Source organism: Mesocricetus auratus, unplaced genomic scaffold (genome assembly GCF_017639785.1).
Source record: "Mesocricetus auratus isolate SY011 unplaced genomic scaffold, BCM_Maur_2.0 Super-Scaffold_100020, whole genome shotgun sequence".
In the NCBI taxonomy this organism is placed as follows: Eukaryota; Metazoa; Chordata; class Mammalia; order Rodentia; family Cricetidae; genus Mesocricetus; species Mesocricetus auratus.
In genome coordinates, this window is record NW_024429201.1 from 8,588,911 (window position 1) to 8,614,562 (window position 25,652).

Here is a 25,652-nt window from a genome sequence, read left to right on the forward strand (position 1 = left end):
CTTATAGTGACTCTAGTGAGTAATTCGTGTAACTTAAATGAGTAGTTTGGGACATATTGAAGAATAAATTTTTATTATAATATACAATGTCTATTTGTCTCCATTGATTTTATGTTAAATTGATTGTGTCTTTCTGCTCAACCAAATGTTAACAAGTTCAACTTCATCAGAGTTTTATCTTAGAAGACATTATTTTGGTTCAGTTCAACTCTCAGAGATACCCAGAAAGCAGTCAAGGATGGGTTCCTAGTGAACACAAGACTTACTGAAACAAATCCAAAATCCATGGAAGTAGTATCTGAATGCAAGACATGTTTTCAATAAAATTTTCTCTTCCTCCACCCAGACTTTTGGAAAAAATCCTCTTGTTCCACCATCCTTAAAATGGTGAGGCAAAGAGATTCCATTGATTCAAACACGGGGTGCATCATTTCTTCCAATAAGTCATAGGGGAAGATAAACACTGTGAAAAAGCCTGCTTCGAAGTCCACTACCACAGCATTTCATTCCCTTGAACTGCTTTTATGTCCCCCCACACACACACTCTCTCTAAAGACATTCAGATGCACTGGTTTTGGTTCTCTGCTGACTTCTTTGTCATTTTATAGGTTATAAGAGAAAAAAGTCTGGATTTTCAGAAATACACTTAAAACACCTTGACATTTACAAACTTAGCAATAGACTTCAATTTATTAAATTGGAAGAATATCTTAAAGTGTCAGAAAATATGTTTATATTGTTGGATAGATTTTTAAATTACTGATCTTTACTAATAAAACAAAGTTTAACCACTTATTTTTTGATGTCCTCTGTTTTCTGCATTTAATATTACACAAAGGTTTTATGTTTGTAAATCTTTATCTGTTCACCACCGTTTTCACCAAGAGACCAGTTAATTGACTAACTCTCAAAGACTGTTCATTGGGAGTCATCTTTGATTGATGTTTGGGTTGTATAGAGATGAAATAATGCTTTCTAAGGTGGATCACTGTTTAACGTTGAAGTGGCTAACCAGGAGACAAAGTCAGTTTTTCCTGATAGAGACAGAAACAAATGGCCTTATATTTATTTTTTCATATGTTGGAGTGGTGAAGGGTTTATTGATTCACTAAATATTGAATTAAACAACCTAAAAATTGTGAAATAGTGCTGGTGGCATGTCTGAATTCTGAAGTGAGCAAGAGCACAATACATAAATGTTAGTTTGCTCAATGGGAGAACTCATAAATTGGGGCAGAAGAAAGAGGGCCTGGAAAGATATCAGTGAGGAGTGGCAGTACTTTCTTGTGTAGTTAGAGGCATGGGAATATCTTGCTTGATCCAGGGAACTAGGAACCAGAAACCAAAGATCCATTTGGTACCCACCATGATTGGACAGTTAGAATCCTGCTTTCAAGGAGATAGTATGTATTCAAAGGCTTCATAAAAAAGGGGAAATTAATGAGAGTTGTAAAAGTCAAAAAGGCTGCAGAGAAGACAGGCAAAGGGAAGAGGACAAAGCTTTCTTAAGGACAAAATGTCTAGGAAAAGGCATGGTGCCTGGAAAGCTAGTATTTAGCTCCTGGACTTTCTTAGATGCCCCAGTCCCACCCCCAGCTGAATTAATATGCCTACACATTGTTTATTTTTGTACTGTTTTCCAATTTGAGTTATTAGTCTTGACACAGAGGCTATAGACTTAATGATCTTCAGTACCCTCCTTTCTTTTGGACATGGCAAAAACTCAGAAACTCTTACCTTCAAGAAGATATCTAAAGCACTCATAGCCTTCGTTGAACAGGGCATACCACACATCTCAAAGGTGATACTCCAGGTTGTGGGATTCAGTTCTAAGGGCTTGGATGAATCATGTATCCATAGAAAAGAGTGCAGAAGGAGAAGGGAGCCCTGTGGCTGGAGGGTGAAGGAGGGTGGAGGTGGGTGGAGAAGGGTGGAGGAGAGTGGAGGAGGATGGAGGAGGGTAGAGGATAGTTCCATGAAGCAAGAAGGGGAGAAAAACACAGAAGCAGCCCCAGTCTTTACACAACTGTCCTATCTACAGGATTTCACTAAATATTTTAACCCAACCTATACTTTTGTTAATTCTGTAACAATTTTTGTATGTACAATTCAGATGTGTTTTCTCAGACAAGCGCAACTCGGGGGTCATAGTTACAGGTTTCCTGGGATGTAATAAGTAAACTCTGAATTTTTTGTTGTTGTGATGATTACTATGATGATGGTGATGATAATGATGACAATGATGGTGATGATGATGGTGATAATAATAAAGGCGATAATGATAATTTTGCAAGGATAATCAGAACATGGCCTGGATTGTTCTTTGTTCTTTTTCGGTTTGGGAAAATGTTAAATCAGTAATTTAAAAGTCTCCCCTTGATTCTGATATGATTCCTTTCCTTTTTGATAGTAAAAGGTAACTGCTTTAGGAAAAAAAATGGGGATCCATTGCTTGAAATACTGTTTTCTTCTTTTAAATATCCATGCTTGCCAGAAATGGCATTTTGCTTTTTGGATCTCTGAACTTTGGGAATCTGGAAACTACAATTGTTACAAAGATTTGCAAATAACTTTCCTGAGGTCTGAAGTCAGAGCTGTGTCAGGATATCCTTAACACACATCATTCTGAGGGGTACGGTGTGGGGACTCTAGGCCAGGGAAGAGTTTCTGCTTCCAATTTGTATGCATGACTAGCTAGATGAATAAAATCCAGTTGACAGTGATGAAGTATCTTTCTGGTAGGAGTGAGAGCCTTTCCAGTAGATAACAGAGTGTCAAAGGAGAGATGAAAGCTAGGGTATATCCTTTCTAAAGGAAACAACATACTATGACAAGCTACTTGGAGTCAGGTCAGCAGCATTGGCTCTGCCTGTAGACACATTATCTTTCAAGTTCCTATTCTGAGGCAGAGGCGATGTGTCCAACAGGTTGATTCCTGCACCATAGGTGCATAGTCATTGTTCCAGTTGTTTCTTAACTGACATGGCAAAGTCCTGGGTACATGCTTTCATTAGATCAGAGACAGGGCACTTGCTTTACTTCCCTGTTGGTGACTTATATTTTAAGACTGGTTAGAAAAAACAAACAAACAAAAAACAGCATTCTTGAATTAGGAGACAAAGTTAAGTTCTTAAGATTTTAAATACAAGTTAAGGTCAACTCAGCATAGTTGTGTAGAGATTAATGTGTAATAAGAAATCTGTCATACTGTTCTAACTGAAAGCTATCACTAGTAATTACATTGCTATTCCTTCAAATAAAGGGGATAATGAAACTATTTATTCTAGTAGAGTTGGTGTAGATGGGTTGAGGCCTTCACTGATGACTGACAAGATGAAGAAACGGATAAAAACAGAGACTTTTTGATTGCTATCTGTACATAGAATACTGTCTTGCTTTTACATTCTTCTTAATATTATTTTACCATAGCTTCAATGATTGACAGCCCAACACATCCATATACTTTCTGCAAAATCCTGGAAATGTGCCACTTTGTGACTTTATGCTAAGGAGAGCCCTAGTTACACTTGTGCAATGGACTGGGGTCTTCTCCCTACTTCTCTTTGGAACCAACTGCTGTTCTGTTTATTTTATTCTATTTTCTCTCCCACACTACTCAGGGCCTTGTGCATGTTGAGCAATAGCTATACCTTTGTTCCTACCAACTGGGTTTATACACAAAAACATGACAGGCTCCTGGCTTAATCCACTACTTTTCAAAGGCTCTTTCCTGAGAAAGTCAGTCAATGGGACAATCAAAACATTCACAGATGTTTAGTCATCATCAGCCAATTAATTGCCAGAGAGCTCACTATCTGTACTAAACCTTAGCTGATATTTACTTTGCACTAACTGTGGACTGTACCTAGCACTGAGCCTGTCCTTAGGTGTGCTTATGAGTTGGTAGGTGACACACACTCACATGATACACACTGAATGTAGTCTATGGTAAGGAACGCAGGCTGGCCATGTGGTATGAAGGTGGTTTATCAGACATCCCTGACTTGAATTCTAACTTCCCCATTGCTAGTTTGACAAAACAATTCTTTCTTATCCTCAATTTCTTTATCTTCAAATTAGGGATACTCTTAACTGGTCCCGAGAGTTGCAGTGGGAATCTGAGCAAATATACAATACTTGGCATATAAGACCTGAAAGTTTCTATTATGATTACAGGAAAGACCAGCAGATGCAGTGTCAGAAAAGTTCACTGAATGGAGGAAGAAAGAAAATTAGCAGAGTTGGGCAAGAAAGGTGAAGAACTGTATTTTTTTCCTATCTGAGAGCTAACCAAGCCCAAAACTGCATAGCTTCTGAAATCAGATGAAATTATGTGCACTGAGATGGTATGACCACAGACATTGAAAATTATATTTCTCTGACAGAAGAGAAGGCACACTTTAGTACATGATATGTAGGATTAGAGAGGGAATACAATATTGCTTCATGCTAAGTATGAGTTAGGCTTTGTCAGAGTATTTTATACATATTATCTTATTTGATTTTTTCAATGCACATAAAAAACAATGAAATTAACAGCATCATTATCTCAGTGAGAAATTGAAATGGAAAAACTTTCACTGTTCCCTGCAACAATAGAAAACAAGAAAAGAAAAGTCTGACATGAACTGACTCCTCAGACCATGCATGTTCAGCTGAGGTAGAACAGTGCGTTAGGCATGGGTTTGCACTACAGAATGCCATGTTTGTAATAGATTCAACCCAGTTTAGTTTGAGTTTAAAAATACGGATTAGTTTCTTTCCATGTATTTGAACAGATATCAGCTTGCCCGAAGGTGCTGTGTCCTGATGCTACTCCCTCCACTGTGTCCCTGCAGAGCAAGAAGGCTGTGGAAAATGATTGAAGGTTCTCTCTACAGGGGCTACTAGCTGGGCTGGGCATTCTCAGTTCAAATCCACATAGGCAAACCTGGAGAAGGGAAGGTTTTTTTGTACCTCATACTAAAGCCTGCCCACATCATGAATCCCAGTACAAAAGATGATGGAGATCTATATTAGAAGAAAATTGCGACTTGACAGCAAACTCAAGACTTTCACCAGCAGAAGACCTGGCACGTAGGCTGTAACTTTAGGCACTACAACTGGGATTCCATTCACGAATTCTCACCGAACTCTCTGCAAGCCTATGGCTAGCACATGTCGCCAGAGTTGCCCAGACACCACATAGAGAGCCTCTGTCCATATAGGTCAGGAGCTTACACTGGAATGGTTAAAATGAAAGAGTCAACAGACACAAAGAAAACAGGAACCAGAAAAACATGCTGAGAAACTGAAAACAATCGGGACAAATTATGGTAAATTGTGTTCCTTTTTCCCTGTCTACAAAATGCTGGTCTTTTATTTTCTTTTCCTAATTACCTATAGGAAAATATGTATCACAGAGGAGTTTTTCGAATGTTTTTAATTTTATCTCAAAAATCAAAATGTTTGGTCAAAATCAGTGGTGGTAGATTTTTACACAGGACTTTGGGGCCGAGGAAGATTTTCCTTACCAATGTCAATCTATACCTGTGAGTGAACTATGATCTGTACAGATCCTAAAACCCTGGACAAGAATATGGAGAATCCACCCTATTTCCCATTGTTTGCAGTCTCAAGGGCACAAAAGCAGTGGGTATGTTGTTAGTGTGCCTCGTTTCTCTGCAGACTTGCTAAAGGGATAGTGTTCATGATCCCCATGTGAGGAGATGCTGTGAGTATTTTGTTGTGTTGTCTGTGATTTGCTTTGAAATATGTTGGCATTAGCACTGGGTTATGTGTCTGTGGTGTGTGTGTGTGTCTGTATTAGGATTAGTTTTGATCTGTTTTATGCAGTGGTTTCCTTGGATACAAAATCCATGCCGTATTAGTTTCCCAAGGGTGTTGTAAACAAATTATTGCAGGCTAGGTGAATCAAAACAACAAAAAGTGATTTTCTCCAAGTTCTGTAGACTGTAAGTAGAAAATTGAGGTGTTATCAGGGTTGATTCATTCTGAGGTATCTGCGGGAATATGTGTTCCTTGCCTTTGTCTAGCTTTGGTGGATGCTAGTAGTTCTTGATTTATTGCATGGATCTCAGCCTTAAGCCTCATGACATGTTCTCCTCTTTGTCTGTTTGAGAGCTTTGAACTGCTCCCAAATTTTGTCTATGAATATTTGCCTGCCAACCTGTGGGGCTATTGGGAACCAGTGGATTCCTTCAGGGGGCTTAATGGGAGGCATTTAAATCTTTTTTGTTTTGTTTTTTGAGACAGGAATTCTCTGTAATCCTGGCTGTCCTGGAATTTTCTCTGTAGACTATACTGGCTTTGAACTCACAAAGGTCTCTGCCATATGTATCTCCTATGATACACCATGCTGACACTATCATAAGCCCAAAACAACTGACTGAAACTATGTATTTCCTCCTTGAGGTTGATTTAGGGTGGGGATTTAATTCAATATCTGTCTCATTCTTTCCATTTCCAAGATTGTTCCTGGTGAGTGACTTTTTGAGGGAGACATTCTTTAACCCAGTCATAAACAATATCTAACTAAGGAGCCTACTAAAGTGAGGGCCCTACCAAAGAATGAACTATTGCATGAAAATTGCACTCCAGATGAGTCTCAGAATTATAAAGTGTTAGAAATAGACTGTGTCATCAAGTGTTGGTGAGACAGGAGGATCATGGCTTCCATGCCAGCCTGACTACACAGGGAGAAACTATATCAAATAAAAGTATATTTTATTTGCTAAATTGTTGTATTAGACTGATTTGAAATATTAAAAATATTAAAACGTAATTTGTACCCTTAGAGAAATGAGTCATCCAAGGGCAAGGGGGCTACTTAGCCTGCATTCTTCAGCATCTTTCCCAAGACCTCTACCTCCAGTCAGTTGACTGATTTGCCTGAATTTAGCTAAATCTTGCTTCTAAAATTCTTCTGCATGGGCATAGAGGGAGGTTTCAATCATATGTGTTGGTTAAGCACCCCACATCCTCAGTTGGAAACACTGACATATAAAATTTACAGTGCTACAATTTTGGTAACTACTTATTAATAGATGTATATGTACTGTGATTAATTTCAAGCATTGTAGGACATTGTTTTAGGACCTATCTACTGGAAAGAACTTAAATATATTTTTCAAAGCAAAATTGGCTAAAGCTAATTTATATTCATAGCACATATCAGGTGATTTTTTCAATATTACAACTATTGGGCCAGTGAGATGACTTAGTAGGTAAAGATGCTACCTTGGTAACTTGACTTTGAATTCCCAGGATCCATATAATGTAAAGAAAGAACTGATTCTATCACATTATACTACCTTTCCACCACTCTTATCCTTTTTTGATATTTACTTCATATGAAATAATACAACTCAGCATTTAGACAGTTATTCTATGCTTGAAAACGTTGCATCAGTGGAGGTTTGAAAAAATAAAATGGGATTTGGCTACATTTGAACTCTTCACCTGGGACTTTCCATCTGAGTATCTCTCCATGCTCTGCATTGGTAAGATTGCTCTGTGGCTGACTCGGTGTGTCTGGAATTCCCTCCCTCGTGCATTCCACCGGAGCCTCTATTTGCTGGCATTTAGTGTGTGGTGCCAGGCATCTGTTGATTTGGCTTGTGTCTCATATGAACCTTTATTGTTTGGCTGGTTTTTATGTTTCAGAGAAGGTTATTCATCACAAGTCACTAGCTTTGCTACACAGTGTGTCACTTGTAGTTGTTATTGAAGATAAAATTTCGAAAGAATTATTCAAAGGGCCATGCTTTCTGGATAATTCAAAAGCGTTTCTTTCAGAAAAAATTTGCTTGCAGGTCTGTTCATGCTGTTTCCCTCCATACATTTCAACAAACAAGAAAGATATAGGCCCATGGTGCTGCTCCTCTGCTTGAGGTTTGATCTTTGCAATCACTGAAGAAACTGTGGCTGTGGCAAGTGGGGGTCATTGTAATAGCAGATGCAAGTGTGGGAGGAGAAAGAATCATTGTAGATCTCTCTCTACCCCAATCTACTCTCGTTGGTCTTGATGAAAGCACAATGGAGGAGAGAGGGGCAGGATAGAAAAAACAGAAAGGAGAGCCAGAATAATAACAAAACTAAGATGTGCTAATTTCTCTCAAAGGGGATAGTTGCTAGCTTCGGCTGAGGAAATTCTGAGTGTGTTTGTGTTCTATTGTACCACACCCCCCAAGATTCAACATGGTCATGATCATGCTACTTGATCATTAGGAATGAATAATCAGCACCAAGGCTGAGGAGCAAGGAAACGTGAGCTTGTGTGTGTGATGGTGTCCACAAAGACTACTCTAAGAGATGATGCTATTCATTCCGGTTGCTGGTCATGTATAGGTGGCTAACACTATTTTAAGGGAGCTTTTCAAACTGAACATAGTTCTCATATTTCATAAGCTATAACATTGCAGTATGTACCTGATTTCCCACAGACCGCAGCTTTACTCTGCTTGACTGTCTCCATAAAAAATACCCAAGACAGGCCATGAGCTCTTCAAAATGCTGTTAATGGATTACGGCTCATCCCTACCATCTCTTATAAAATCTAAGAAAATGAATTGATCCTGCCTATTTTTTTTCTGCTGAAGGTTTTGTTGGTGACTCAATGTGTGAGCTTCATGACTCATTCACTTGTCATTTAGAAAACATTTAATGAGAACTTAGAGGTTAATAACTGTGAGAGCGGTAAATCTGTGGGAAACAAAACAAATCAAAAGTGAAGAGGTTAAAGGGAGCCTCTGATGCTGGCTGACAGCAGCCTAGCACTCCTCGTAAAAATGTTTTTTTTTGTGATTGAAATGTACACGCCAAATATTTAAGATTTTATTATAAAATAGCATTCCGTGTTTCTCAAAGCTCTCTTCAAATCTCCTACTGAATGACACCATTTGATTATTTTAGCCATTTGTTTTCCTTGTATTTCTTTCCAGCTTTTATGTAATATCCTACTTAGCCATTTATTAATTTGTTGACTTTATACACTTAATATGAACACTTTAAAACAGAAGCCAACGGCTATTTTTGTTTGCTTATTTGTGGCTTTTCATCTGATTTTTGAGACAATGTTTCACTTTGTAGCTCTAGGTAGCCTAGAACTCACTATGTCACTGTGTAGAACAGGCTGGCCTCAGACTTGTAGAGATCCTCCTACCTGTTCCAGGATTAAAGATCTACACCACCAAATCTGGCAATTTTCCCTGTTTTTTTTTTCCAATGAAACTTACACTGTGTAGACTAACACAGTGTTGACTCAACACATTGTTATGTATGCAAGCCAGCATCATTCACAGGTAAGTAGACACCTCTGTATGTGTGTGTGTGTGTGTGTGTGTGTGTGTGTGTGTGTTTGTGTGTGTATGTGTGTTGCAAGTTGGAGGAATGGATTCAAGGGTTTCACTGATTCTTCTACATTCTCTCCATTGCCATCCTGGAATTCCCCCTAACACCTCACTCTCAAGGTCCTTTCTCTCTCCTCCACCCCTAAGCCCTTCTGGTGGCCTCACTTCCTGGGTTGCAGAATTTCATGGTTGCCAAGTCAGTCACTCCAGATCTGCCCATTGTTTTCCAGTTATGCACACATTAGCTCATTTTCTGTCTTGGCACCTGGACTTTGCTCTTTGAGCCATTATGAGCTTGAGGAATTTTTATTTAGTTAGTGAAATTTTAACGTGTTTCTGTAGTAAAGACTGTGCATTTTCATCTTCTGTGTTGAATCAAAATCATAAAGTCCTTAAAGAATTGTAGCTGATGGCACCACGCCCTGTTATCAGTCATGTTAAAGAAGGAGACTCAGGTACGGAAGAAGGTGCACAAGTTACCCAAGATTCTACGAAGAGTTCATGGTGCTTCCATACCAATGTACCCTGCTCGATCCTTTTCAGTGCACACCCTCTTCATTGCAAGACCAGTTCCTGTTTTACAGAGTTTGCAGCTTTTGTACGGAGATAACACAAAAGAATACAATGCCCTAACCAAGGAACAAGAAAAGTGGCCCAACGTGCACTGGGAATTCAGAAGAGAGAGAAAGATTTTTTCTGCCCAGTTGTTTCTGAAAGGCCTCCTGGAATTCTGGGATATATATCCAGGGCTATTGGAACATTGCTTCTCACATAAGTCACATGTCTGTAGGTGTTAACCTTTATTCTTCTCCCACTGGAAATTTGACGGAATTTCATGAAAACTTTGAGACTGTTTGGGAAGTAAGTTTGTGTTTTCACAGGTACCTGTCTTTAAGGTGACACTTTAAAAAATTGAGAACAATTAACCCAGTGTGTATTTATGATTGCATTTCACATCAAAGACATTTAAGGGAGAAGTTTTACTTATTTTACTTTTGCTAGTGATGGTACAACCTTGGACTTTGCTAAATCTGGAATGGCTGTTTATAAACGAGGACCTGTTAATACCCGGGACAGTTAATGAATGTATTCATATTTGTCCAGGCTTGCTCTTAGAGTCATTGCCTTGGCCAGTGAGGAAGTATGTTATACAATGTGGGCCCAAAAGCTACTCATACAGTGTTACAGGTGGCAGGAGGAAGGAAGTCTTGGTGGGTCAAGCTGCTTCATTCACAACTCTGCGGCTATCTCTAGTGGAATTGTCACCAAACTTCTCTCTGTTCTAGTCTACGTCATGCTTTTGGCAACAACAACAAAAGCTTAAAGATAAGTAATTTAGAAAGAAAAGAGATTTACCAGCTTACAACTCAGAGGGAGGAAGTCCAAGGTTCAGACAAGGAACTCAGAAATGTCTTATAACATGGCAGAGCTCACAAGTGTTAAAGAGCTCTCATGGGGAGAGGAAATGAGGACAGATAAAGCCAATTTTGCTTTCCAGACATCTCTGTCCTAGTAACTCAATCAGTCCCATGACAACCAACCTCTCCCAAAAGAAAGGCACCGCACCAGTCCCTTCTGGGCTCCCCAGGAGAACTAATTACCTCCCACCAAACCCCACTTTCAGGGATGGTTTCACTGGGGACCAAGTCTTCAGATCACGAAATTTGAAAACATAGATTGTATCCAGACCGTGGAAAGCTTTCTGTGTCTCAGATTCCAATCTGTAAAGTGAAGACAATGACAGACTAGCTCCCTGTGCTGTTCAGAGTTTTCCTTTTGTTAATAGCTCCAACATATGCTGTAACTATTAGAATGGCATCTGGTTCAAGGAAAATAATACATTATCATCAGCCTACCTTCTAGAAGACTTACATAGACACAGCACCCCCAAACTACATATGCTTCAGATGCTGTGTTTCTTGCCTTTCTGTTTTTTGCCATAGAAGAAAAATTTCACAACATGTTCATTATTTTATGGTGTGTGTATGCCAACCACTTTGTTAGGTACTTGTGATACAATGGGGGTAAAGGCAGACTTATCACTGTTATATTGAATCCTTATCACATAGTCTTCAAGTAGTTATGCAAATCGATGCAAAATGCAAAATTGCTGTTGTGGAAAGAGTAGGAAAGAGAGAGGCTCTGTGACTCCTTATTGCATGTGAATACACAGAATTTTGGTGCCTGGTGGAGCAAGAACTGGCTTCCTAAAGAATGCAAGGGGTGCTCTGACACCACAGGAGGGAAGGGCTGCTGTGTGCAGAAACCAAGAACATCCTGAGAAGCTAATTAAAACGTTCCCTTGTGATTACACCCCGGAGGATGGGAATCGTTTCCTCTCTCGCCCTTCTTTGACACAACTTGCTCAGGAGGAATGCGAAGGTTGGGTGGGACCCTCCCCAGCCCTCCCCAGCCCTCCCCAGCCCTCCCCAGCCAGAGAGTGAAAGGAAGCAGCATACCAAAGGGCTGACTGACTGCCCAGCCGGGCCTGCAGCTGCTGGCTCCACCTCTACCCAGCGGGGGACAACTGCTGCGCAATATTTCAAAGGCTAAGGCAGCTTACAGGAAAGGAGAAAAAAATGTGTGTTTAACAACTTCCTTGACTGGAGGACTGGATAAGAGGGAGCACATTTTACGTTGCTTTTATGGCAGAAATATAGGTGGCTTTACAGACATCTGTACCTAGAATTCACCGAGCCCAAGAGAACATTTATACAAAGAGCACACTCAGTCTCTCAGGGCATTTGGCAAGAAACTTGAACACCGGTGCCATTTGAATATAACATTTGCCTATGTCACCTGCATCATTAATGCCGGTTTACGAGAAAGGTATAGTTGGGAATTGTATATAGAATTCCCTCTGTAGTTGTTTCCTACCAGAGCTTGAAAATGGCAATGTCTTTCTACTAAAATTTTGCTAGTTATTAGCTTTAGATAAATACACTCCTTTTCAGTATGATGTAACACATAAACAGGAATAGAATTTGTTTATGTATGTGCTGTTTAAAAACGACACTGGTTTACTATTTATCCCAGGCTGGTTTAGAACTTGTGATCCTCTTGCATCAGCCTCCCAACTGGGATTATAGGCATAGACCACCACGCTCAGTGAGAGTGTAAACTGAGAGCAGGGATCTCTTGTCACAGAACATGGGCCAAGAAACAAAAATAAATAAAATGGAATGCAATGCACTTAAGAGTTCTGTCATTTGATATAGGGGTAGTAGTTAATGACCATAGACTGCACCTTTGAATATTACTGAGAGAGTAAATTTTATATGCCCTTACCTTGCTGTAAAGTGTGTAAGGTAGCATACATGTTAATTAGCTTTGTCATTAAATAATGTTTCAAAACATCGTAAGTAGATACAATTTTTAATTTGTCTAAATGTAATAAATATTTTGTTTCTGATTGATTTTTAAATCCACACTCCTTTCTCTAAGTTTTTCATTGTACTTGGATCTCATGTATTTTCTCTTCCTTCAAGCTTTTACATTTAGAGTATGTGCGTGTGCATGTGTGTCAAAGGCATTGTGTTCAGCATGTACAACCATTACGGTATTATCTCCTGAGACCCCCACTATGAGTTAGCGAGGAATGTCCTTGAACTCATGAGGACTGTAGTCTAGAAGTGAATATAGACATGGAACATATAACTGAAACTATAGTAAGCATCCAGAAGAGAAAACCCATAGGCTATTCTAAAACTGCATAGCAACGGTGATGGTGATGGCAACCAAGATAACTGGATGCTTCCTACATACTCAGGCACAGTTCTAAGTGATTCGCATACGCTCCTTTATAATCGATCTTTTAAAATAGCATAGGAAGCAATAGGCTTCATTGTGGCGATTCCATGAACGTTTTTCTTGATCCCATCTCCCCCCCCCGCCCTCCTTTTCCCTTCCTCCCTGCCCCAGTAGTTCCATTTTTGTGTTGTATGTCTTCTCTCTTATTTTCTACCCTCAAACACTGCTTAAGAACTTACCATTCCTGTCATTGTCCCTGTTAGTTTTACAATCTGTAGTTCCACACAAAAAACCTCACATATGTGAAAATTAAAATCTAGGATACTCTAATGAGAGAAAACATGTGGTTAATCTTTCTGAATCTGAGATATTTTACTTAACATAATAATTTCCAGTTCCGTCCATTTTCCCCGCAATTATCATGGTTTTATTTTTCTTTATGGTTGAGTGAAATTCCTTGGTATAGAATCTACCATGTTTTTGTTTGTTTTCTTTTTTAATAAAGCTATTTATTTATTTTATTTTGAGACTATAGTTACATAATTTCTCTCACTGTTCCCCCCCCCCAGTCCTCCCATTGACCCCTCATTGCTCTTTTTCAAATTCAAAACCCAAATCTGGACTGGTCCCTTTTCTTCAGTATTGTGAATAGTGGAAGCATAAGGATGATTAGCAAACAAGTGTGTGGAATGTGACTTGCAGTCCTTTGTTATGTACCTAGGTCATATGGTGTTTTAGACTGTGTTTTGTTTGTCTGTTTTGCTTTAACCACTGTACTGATTTGCATAGCAGCAGTGATTAAAGGTTCCTCTTTCCTAACATCAATGCAAATAACCAATAAGCACGTTAAAACATAGCCCCTTTAGCAACTAGGAAATATAATGCAAAACCACTCTTGAGACCTGTTTGTGATTGATCACCTTCTATTTTTAGAGACGAGAGCACTAAAGTTGAGAGGAGTTAGACATTAAGTATTTTTCCAAACTGCACAGATAAAAATCACAGGCTGAGATTTCAGTCCTGTGACTTTCAATTCTTGGTTCCTTTACCTGGTCACACTCTGAGAAACTCTCACAGCTAAGAGAGCTCAGCCTGGCCTTCCTTGAGGAATGTCACTGAAGTTTGGGGTAATAGTGATAATTTTGGAACTCCATTTGGGTACTCCTTTAATAAGATAAACGAGAAGCCATTATTCTCGTATTCCTCAGAGGGAGGTGGCTACTCTTCTGCAAACTCTTGCTCTGGGGCTCCAACAGCATGGCCATGCCTTCAGCATCCCACAGGGCATTCTTTCTGTTTGTTTCCAAGCCTCTTCTGTGATCAGGCTCACACCCTGTTCTTGTGCTCTGCTGGTGTCTGCAGCCCAGACAGTCATGTGCTGAGCATTTATCTCCTTTTACTGTCCCTCAAAATTGGCCTTCCTTTGTCTGGGTTCTCTAAGACCAAAATAGTGTCTTCAAACTTTGTTCTGTTAGGAGGTTACCATGTGTCATGATCCTAATCAAGTTCTGATGTCTGAGCCATTCGGATTCTGGCCTTGTGTGACAGGTTTCTCATTCTGGAAGTCTGAGGCCTGGGAGGTCCAGAACATGAATGGCTCCCGTGGCATGAAAGCCCTGCAGAGACTTGTCTGCCCCTTATGCCAGAATCCTATTGCATTTGATCTTTTATTTCTGTAGTAATACAACTAGCTTCCCATGGAAGAAGGTAATGAGGGTACAGCCAGGAGACTGGGGAGTCAACACAGAAAACATCTGTTAGAGACAAGAGAGGCCAACTTGGAGTTCAGCAGTAAGGGTTATTCCTAAATGTTTCTGAAATGTGTCCCTTCTTGTATCATCAGGGTCCATTCAATAAAAAGAACAGCTTTTAAATCTGTCTTAGGAGGGAGAAAGCTTGTTCTATGGAGCTCTGCTTGTTCGGGTGATGACGGAAAAGGTGAGATGCCAAACAGAAGATGAGGCCACTGACATTAGCTACAACAGGAAGCTATAATCAGCACTGGGCTGCAGGGACAAAGAGAGGAAGTGGTGTTTCCATAGCCAGGGGTGGGATCCCTGGACAGAAGCCAGGACTGTGGCATGCGTGCAGAGGCAGCTGAAGCCAAGGAGGAAACACAACTGCTGTTGTAGGTGTCATCTGAGGCCTAGAAAGAGAAATACACTAGATTTTTCTTTCTGTTTTTCAGTCTCTCAACAGTAAATATTACAGCTCAAAGCTAACCAGAAGCCAGCTAATCCAGATGATCTTTAAACACAGCCTGTAGAAGCCAGCTCTCCTTCCAGACACAGAGGGCCACTGCTCCAGCGGAGCCTCCACCCTCTCCTTCCACCTCTAAGGCTATTACAGAGTCCTCACAGCCTTTCTTCCTGACACAAATTCACAGCCTCCTCCGCTTTCCTTTTCTATGCCTTAGCGAAAATGATGGTGCCAAAACACAAACGTTTGGCTCTGGCTTGAACAACAACAACAAAAAAGACTCCCTGTCACTATGTATCAAGTCCAGGAATTTTACCACAGAAGACAAGTCTTTGTCTGGTTTCTACCTCCCTCTCTAGCTTCTTCTCCCACAGTTCAGGGCCAGAGATTCAGTTCAGTAAGCAAAGTGCTTGCTTGCTTAGAATATGCACAGCCTTAGACTAGATCCTTAGGACTGCAGAAGTATGAAGATAATTGTTTGTTTCCCACAGCTTGTTGTTTGGCTCATCTTGAGCACGAGGGAAACTGTATGGGGCATAGAATCATCTAACACTTGTTACTTTGTGAGTAAGGAAGGAGGGTCTGTGGTCCAGGGGGTCATGCTAGATTATAACAGCCCAATATCTATCCTCCAGTGGCTTCTGGATACTCTGGAAGATAAAAAAAAAATTAGAAGATTCCACTTGCTAAGAGAAATGCATGGACTTTGGAAGGATGCCAACCAATTGCAATACCAGTCACTGAGATCAGAGTGATTCTCAGTAAAAATCCAACAGGGCGATTAAATCTGAATTTATGGTGCTACATATGATTAAGAATAGAACTTAGTGTCTAAAGTGGTAGGTCAGACTCGTGTTCCCTAAAACTAATCCATCACTTAACATGTCACTGGCAGACTGAATGGCTGTGGAAGACTCACTTTTAATAGGAATTTGCAGCGAGGTTTCTTGTCAGACTATCTTTGGATTACTAGCCCTCAAATAACAACATGGAGACTTCTTATTAATTATGAAAGCTTAGCCTTAGCTTAGGCTTTTTTCAACTAACTCCCAAAACTTAACCCATTTTTTTGGAAAATTATTAACAATACTAATTTTATTATGGTAGAACATAGCAGAAATGAGCAATGTTGACCTCAGAACCATTGAAAATAATTGAAAAGCAAAGCACTAAAATTGAAAGGGAAAAAAGCCTAACTCACTTTGATCCATTTCTACTATGTAATTTATGGAAATAATAAAAACACTTCTTACCATTCTGGATGCTTGCAAATCCAGATCAAAGGGCCAATCTACTTGGTGTCAACCCATATTTTTAATCTAAGTTCTGCCATGTGGTGGCTTGGTTACCTCTCCTTGGTACTGCAAGTGCAACTTGCTCTGAGTCTGCTAGCAAAATCCACCTATTTTCCTCCTCCTCCTCTTCCTCTCTCTCCCCAGAAATCCTGCCCATCTCTCTTGCCTAGCTATTGGCCATCTGACTCTTTATTACAACAATCACAGCAATACATCTTCACACAGTGTACAAATATCCCACAACAGAAACTAGATGTTCACTGTCTTTACTCTGTCCCCTCTTACCCTCCTTCTCGCACCCACAAATATTCCTCCTACATATCCAGTCTTCTTCCTGCTTATATGTCTTATTGCTTTGGTTTTGGTTTGTAACTCACTGGATTTAACCAGAGTTACTTTTGTGGGAACATGTATGAAGCTATTCTCTGGGACATAAATAACTTACTAGTGGATCCTTTACTGAGGACAAAGATTTCCTATCCCTCTGTGGTCCCCAACTGCCATTTATCTGCAACTAAGTTGTGTGCTGTCTTTAGCAATAGGGTCTTACCATCCAGTTGTGGTGTATAACCAAAGGCAATAGTTACATAAACTTAATGAAAAAGAAATCATGAGAACAATGTGGTTCATGATACATACACACACATATGTATATACACACATATACAGCACTCATACATAAACACACATATTCACATACAAATGCATGCACATATGTAGATATATATACACATACTCATACATACACATGGATATATGCACATAAACACACACAAACACATATATACACACATATATACCCACATACATACATAAATACACATATGCATAAATATATACATACATATACACATGTATATATACACATGTACACACATATATATGCACATATGCACATACACACATACACATTTACACACACAAACATACCTATATACAAATGCACACACATATAAACATATATACACACATACGCACACACATTCAACAATACACACTCAGACACATACAGACATACACATACACACACAAAATAAAACACCTGAGGAGATTTGTTATATTTCTAAACCAAATCATTCCAATCTCTTAATATCTAGTTTTCTAGAAATAAAGAGTTAACTTTGAAAGATTTATTTCCTATAGAATTATAAACCATTTGCCTTATGTCTCTCAAGCTCTAGATCTAAATATGATATCCTTAATCTGTCCAGAGTTTGGGCTAATACACTTTTTATCTTATTTTGAGTCTTCAGCAGGAGACATTAGTTAATATGATGGTTATGTAGTAGGAAATGCCTACAAGAAGTACATTCTGAAAAGGAAATAGACTTGCAAGTATTTGTTAGGGAATATTCTAGGCAATAATCCACACAGAAGAGTTGTCTATCCTTTGGAAGAGAAAATGTTGAGCTAGGCTATGATATCAAGAGACTAGCCACAGTAGCCACTGGAACGCACAGTTGTGATAACCATTCTTATTTGTACTGAGTTAGAGAAAGGGCACTCCTGGTGTTGATGTAGAAAATGAGTAAATGGCAGGGCCATTATAGTCGAGATATCTTTATTTAGGTCAGAGAATTCCAAGCAGGAATGGCAGTGAGGACCGTTTCCCATAGCCCTCTCCAAGCAGGGAGGATAAAGTCTTCATTCTTACATTTGTGGGGATGTGGGTGGAGAATCACAGCATCGCCTCCAGTGTATTTCTTATAAACCTCAGTATATATAATAGATACATGTACTGAATGTTCACTCAAGATAGTCACGTAAACAAATATTCATATAATTACAAAATACCTGGTTATTATGCAGACAAATGGCAAAAACATAAATAGCCTGGCTCAAGATGAAAGCTGGACTTGAAAAAAATGAGCGATTTATGCAACACAGTGTGTCTCACATCCATATATGCCTGTCTCTGACACAGGATGTCAAAACACAGGTCTTCAAGAGATTGGTCTGCTTCACGCTGCTGTAGAGCACACCCCTTCCTGTGGTACCGATATACTCAGATCTATTCCCCTTGCAGTCTGCACATCAGATGATGCTTTGCTTTTATTTGTTTTTTCTGGGTCTAAAAATAAAGATGAAAAAAATCATAAAACTGCTATATGGTAAAGCTGCATGTCTTAGAAAAAATAGTGACCGCCGGGCAGTGGTGGCGCACGCCTTTAATCCCAGCACTCGGGAGGCACAGGCAGGCGGATCTCTGTGAGTTCGAGGCCGGGCTGGACCGACAGCCTCCGAAACAATACAGAGAAACCCTGTCTCGTAAAACAAAAAACAAAAAACAAAAAAAAATATTTAGAAAAAATAGTGACCTCTTACTCTTCCCTCAAGTATCGCATTTTGTGTTGCACACCGAAAAGGAGCTAACTCATGAAATATCCCCTAGTCAATTGTCACAATGCATGGATGCTATGAGACTCCTTTTCTCTGGACCTTGCCTCTGCCCTCTCACTCAGCAGTTGAAGTGAAGCGTACTCAGGAGCCCTTTGCCTCCATGAAGCATGGTCCGTAGAACCCGGTGTGGTGTTCAAAGGCACGCGTAATATGCACACATTGATCGAAAGGAGAAGTGACTTCAGTTTGTGCAGGTGGAGCTGAAATGCATGGGAGCGCGTGCCTGGAGTGAGGTGAGCTGTGCAAGGTATTAGGAACTGAGGCTGCCCAAGGCCGTCTGGCAAAACTCGCCTTTTCCACCGTTAAAATCACCATCATTGCTCACATTTTTCTGCCGTTAGTGCTTTCCTGTTCTTTTGGGCAGAGAGTTAGATCTGATTTAGATACTATTTGCTAAGGAAATTTAGTAGCTCTTACAAAAAAGATGAACTAAATGTTTCTTTTGTTTTTGAAAAAATATTTTATATATTTATTTAGTTAGTCAGCTAGCCATTTGCTCATTCATTCTCGGTTAAGTAGCAGTTGTGTTTTTGTTTTTGTCTCGGCAGTCAGACAGTGTGGGCACTTGATCTAAAACTGACAGACAACTTCTGTTTTGTTTACTGAGTGTTGTTAAAAATTTAGACCTGGGGCAGAAGGGATGGATCAGTCGTGGAGCATGTGGCTAACATGAATAAGACCCTACCTACAACCTTTAAAAAGAGAAACAAAAATCAGTATGAACCTGAGTATTTAAGATGGCAGAACTCCAGTTAGTTTGATGTTATTGCCACACAATAGTACACAACAGGCTTTCCTTCTATTTATAAAAGATTTTAAACATTTTTAAGTGTATCTGTGTTTAACCTGTTTGTATGTATGTGTACCACATGTAGTCCTGGTGCCCTCAGAGGCCAAAAAGGGACATTGGATTCCTTAAAACTGAAGTTTCAAATGGTTAAAGACAAGGCATTGATCTTGGGAAATGAACCTGGGTCCTTTGCAAGAGCAGCCCATGCTCTTGGATACTGACCACCTCTCCAGACCCCTCAAATTGTATTTAAAATACTTTCCACTTTAATTCACAAGTTTGATTGCTATTCCTTTTTGTTACTCTATACAAATGTTGTTCCTTTTTGTTATTCAATGCATCCTTGGGAAGAAGATACTCATTTTCTTTCAATGTATTTCAAAGTTTGTTAAGGATTATATCATCTTTCTTAATTTCTTTATTTAATATTGTAGTTTTATTTTCCTTTTTCTGTTTATATCATTGTTATATATTAGGAACAGAATCTTAACACCCAGGGTTAAGATCTTCTAGAAACATTTTCTGAGTGTCAGTAGATGTAGTTTGTTTGTTGACTTGCGGGCAAGTCAGACATCACCAACCTCCACTTTGACACTTGCAAATTGAGTTAATACTTACCTCCTACATACCTTGGGTGTTGTCAGAATTAAAAGTAATGGTTGCAAAGTGCTTTGTGAAACACAAAGCCTTTCATCTAAGGAAGGTGCAGGGAATGCTATCATTTGTGTTGTTATTAATGGCTATGATCCCACATGGCTTTCCCTCAGTGCCCTTGACTGCAATAGAGTCAAATAATATCAAGGAAAGATGGTCAGGTTATTTCATTTTAGTAGCTCTTCTGATTGAAACTAATTGTGGAATTCTTCCCTAACAACAACCATCAAACCTTGTATGGTCCATTTCTCCTGCTCCACAGCAGTACTGTACAGAATTCTGATGGACACTTTTGATATGGGCATGTTTTTTAAAGACCCAACTGGAACAGTTCTTGGGCTTTCTGCCAGGAGGATCTTTGTGCTCAACGTGATACCTATTTTCTAGACTTCTACTTACCTTCTTGGGTGGGTGGGTGGGAGTGGAGTCACAATCCATTTGTCCTGATGATATGCTTTCCTGTGTTCGTCCCAAATGTTCCTTACTGCTGGTCCATGAAGCAGACCATCTCTTAATTACAGATGTCTCATTTTGACCACATTTAAACTAATACATAGTGAAAGCTTGACAGTCTAGGAAATCTGAACCTTATTTGATTGAACCCTTTATCAAGATGCCTGTTTAAAAATAGAAGTAGTAACATTTCAAAATAACATGATATTTAGTTATCTAATCCTGGGATATTAACTCTAAAAGGTATACTAATTTCAGCCTTCCAGTCTGTAAAATAGGTTTTTGGTTTGCTTGTTTGTTGGTAAATCTTTAACCTCTTATAAAAGATTGATCGCTTCTAGCAAACGACAGTGTGTTATTTATCAAATGAGTGAGTAGTCCATCTGTATTGCTATACACTGACTTCATTGTTAGCCTTAGCCCATTTGATCTTTTTGGATCAGTATCAAATAACACATCTATATATCCATATACCTCTATGCACGTATCTATTATATTTATCCATATACCTACCTATCTATCTAAGTTATTTTGAAGTGTTACTACTTCTATTTTTAAACAGGCATCTTGATAAAGGGTTCAGTCAAGTAATGTTCAGATTTCCTAGACTGTCAAGTTTTCACTATGTATTAGGACATGAAAATGTGTTTGCCTATCAGACATATTTCCCCTTTTAGGGCTTACTTCCGTCAGTAGCAGTAGGCTCTGAGGCATCAATATCTGCACCTCCCCTTGAAAGTCATTCTTTACCTTTCCCCCCCCTTGCTTAGAGTAGTTGAACTAATCACTCTCTGCTCCATTTATCCATAGACTAAAACTCAGTTTATATTTTGTGAATTAATTATTAATTATTCAAATGTAGCCATCAGAACCAAATCAAAATAAACTTTATTGGTTTATCTAAAAAGAAACGTTTTCCATTTATCTTTTTAGCAAAGGATTATTGAATATACATCTTGATTCCAGGATTGTGCAATAGAGAACTCCAGTAGAGAATTCAAATTGGCACTAACAGAGAAAGCTGAACTATCTTGTCCAAGAGGGAAATGTTATCATCTCCTGAGTCTTTCCCTGATGTATACATAACAGCAACAACGAAATCCAGTGCATATAAGTGACAGTATATGGAATGAGTAGTGTGTGTGTGTGTGTGTGTGTGTACATAACAACAACAACAACGAAATCCAGTGCATATAAGTGACAGTATATGGAATGAGTAGTGTGTGTGTGTGTGTGTGTGTGTGTGTACATAACAACAACAACAACGAAATCCAGTGCATATAAATGACAGTATATGGAATGAGTAGTGTGTGTGTGTGTGTACATAACAACAATAACAACGAAATCCAGTGCATATAAGTGACAGTATATGGAATGAGTAGTGTGTGTGTGTGTGTGTGTGTGTGTACATAACAACAACAACAACGAAATCCAGTGCATATAAGTGACAGTATATGGAATGAGTAGTGTGTATGTGTGTGTGTGTGTGTGTGTGTACATAACAACAACAACAACGAAATCCAGTGCATATAAGTGACAGTATATGGAATGAGTAGTGTGTGTGTGTGTGTACATAACAACAATAACAACGAAATCCAGTGCATATAAGTGACAGTATATGGAATGAGTAGTGTGTGTGTGTGTGTGTGTGTGTGTATGTGTGGACACACAACAACAGCAATTACAAAAAGAGGCCATGAATTTGAAAGAGAAGGTGGAGGGTAACATGGGACAGTTTGAAGGAGAAACGGTGAAGTAGTGTAATTATATTATAATCTCAAAAAATTAAAACACTTTAACAATAAGAGAAGGTCATGCCTTCTAAGAGAGAATTCTATTCTGATCATAGTCAGACAAAGCACTAAAATGAATGATTAAAATCTCCATGAAAAAAAATCTCCATGAAAACATTGATGTTCAGGGCCAGTAAGATGGCTCAAAGCGTCTGTGGCCAAGCTGGCCGCCTGAGCTCAGTTCCTGTGTCCACTTGCTGAGTTTCTTCTCTGTTAACACTCACGTGCCATGGCATGTGCCCTTCCTCAGCCCTCACAATGCTTTAACAATTTTTAAGTCAGAAGAGACCTCTCCCTTATGACCAGTATGGAAATAAAAAGAAGAGAGCATCACTGAAATTGTTCAAACTACTTTTATTGAAATTGGATCATAGAGCTTTTGACTTTTAAATATTTTATTTCATATTTCCAGATAGTAAAATGGTTACCATCAACCTATAAGACATGGTTTAAAAATTTCCTTTTTCTTCCAGCTTAGCGGATGGGTAAAGAAAGAGGTGGTGGGTGACAGCTTGCTGAGTTGGTGAGAAGGAGCCATATAATACTGAATAATTGTTTCTTTGATGTGTGGTGTGGCTAACATGCTTAAAGCCACATAGCTAGGACTATTTGAGTGCCAGATCTGGAGAATTTTTTTTCTAGCTTCATACCAATTACCTTAAAGCATTTAATTCAGGAATGCCCAACCTAGACACATACCAAACAACTGCACTGTTAGTCTGCGATCACTTTACCTATTCAGACATTTTATTCCAGAAAGATGAGGAGCAAAGACATAAGCAAAAATATAAAGGTACAATAAAGTTTCACTTTGAGGGGGTAAAAACCCCACATGTATGTTGGTGCCCTTAGACCTTCTAACACTAATCTGTTCATCTACTGAATTTAATTACATGTCTACCAAATGTTTCATGCCATTGGTAGCATTTCCACGAGAGAGGTTCATAGTAGGTCAAGGCCCAGGGGTTGCCAAGGAAGAATGCAGAATCTGGAGGTGAAAGTCATTAATTTGGTTCCTCTCTATAATCGCCAATTTATTACAGTGAACTTTCAGGCAATGGAAAATTATTCCCTCTTTATAGAGCCTGGCAGTTTAAAGTGGGAATTTTGTTTGAGCCCATGAGGGTTTAGGACTGTGCACACTTCCTGTTCTTAGCTGCTGCCTTCCAGGCTTTGCAATCTCCAATGCCCAAGGGAACAGCGGTAGGCTGGGCTGTGAGGGGGCAGAGTGCCCTTGTTTTCTGAATTTCATCTGCAGTCCTGGCCGCTAATTAGTAAGAGGAAATGGGAACTGCGGTGACAGGAAGTGGCACAGGGCAGCTCCATAGCGTTAGGAAAACACATATACAAGAGATGGATGTGGTCTCTGCAATATGTCAGTTACACAGGTTTTGTGTCTCTTATGCAAAAATGTCTTTGATTGGATTCGAATTTATGTTGAATACTAATTTCTCATCTGTACCATTGGGAGTATAAGCGATCACTTAAGAATGAATTCTCTTTTTAGTCTTTGGAAATGTATACACGTTCACAGTGTACTTCGCTCTACTTCGCTCATAGCCATCCCTCACCTCCCTCCTTCCACCCTGCCCCCGACACCTCCATGTCTCCCTTCCCACTTTATGGACTGTTTTTGATACCCCGCTGAGCCCAGTTTGCACACCTCATATTTTTAGAAAAATAGCCAATAACATTTCTACGTCTCTACACTCTTTTCCATGACCTCTGAATGGCATCTCCGTGTGCTCTACTGGAACTTGCCAAGGGCTGGGTGCAGGTGATGAGTGCAAAGGGAGGTTTTCCACTTACTGGCTGAAGTGAACACAGCAGGTGGGCCGGTGAACAGCAGCAGCCTTTGTCTTCTAAAGCTGGGTCTCATCCCTTTCACCTCACTCATATCCATCACCCAGTCTTCTCTCCGCCTCTCCCTCCTCTCTCACAGCTCTGTGTCTGCCCCCCACCCCAACCTGGATGCTTTCACCTACACCTCAGTTTCCTTGGAATTGTTCTTGGCTCACCTTGAGCATTTTTCATGACCGTGATTGTGACATTTCATAACCAGATGTCCTTGCACCGAACACTTCCTCCCTTCCCGAATGCTTGCTCCTCATTACTGGACACCTCACCCACACAGCTGTGCAGGGTTTCTTTTCTGCTAATCTCCTGGCTTATCTGCTTTACATTTTCCAAACACATTGTACAGTTCATCCCAATTTGATTTGTGGCCAAGATAGCAACTCCGTCACATGGTTAGCTTTCTGTACTCTTTGTGGGTAGGGATATTCTTCAGGAGATACTTTTTGTTGTTGTTATTGTTGGTTTGCTCTTAAGTTACTGAGAATCATAATGGAAAATACATTAGAAACTTTTTATGGGGACCCTATGCCACATAAACATCACTACCTCCATCTTTCATTTTAACCTCATTTTAAAAACACATGTAGAAAACAAGCAAAAGGCCAGTGACTTACACCTAGTAAATAGAAATTCTGAAAACTAGTTCAAGTCTTTCCTTGAAAAATAGTAACTTTTCTTCTTCTTCTGTCATTTGGAAGTACTATTCTTATAACACAATTGTTCTATTTCAATGATATACAACATTTAGTTCATGCAAGTTGCTCTACTTAAGTTCAAGATACAGAAGACATGACTCTTGCCTTTGAGAATGCAAAAATACAGTTATGCACAGGCAGCCCATGGTAAACACTATAATAGAATTAAAGAGAAGTGTTGGTGACTTAGGTGTGCAAGTTCTGTCTGAGTTGATATGAACTGCTTCACTGAGGAGTGCAGATATCAGAAGTGGGGTTATGCTTCATAGAAAATGTCCTGGGCTTTTTTTTTTCAGTTCTTGTCCTATCATGTCCATCTCCATTATCAACTCCACTCTAGATTCTTAAAACACTACCCAGTGAGTCTAGTCTATGTCTTTCCTAGAATGTATTATAGGCTACAAAAAGAATGCAAT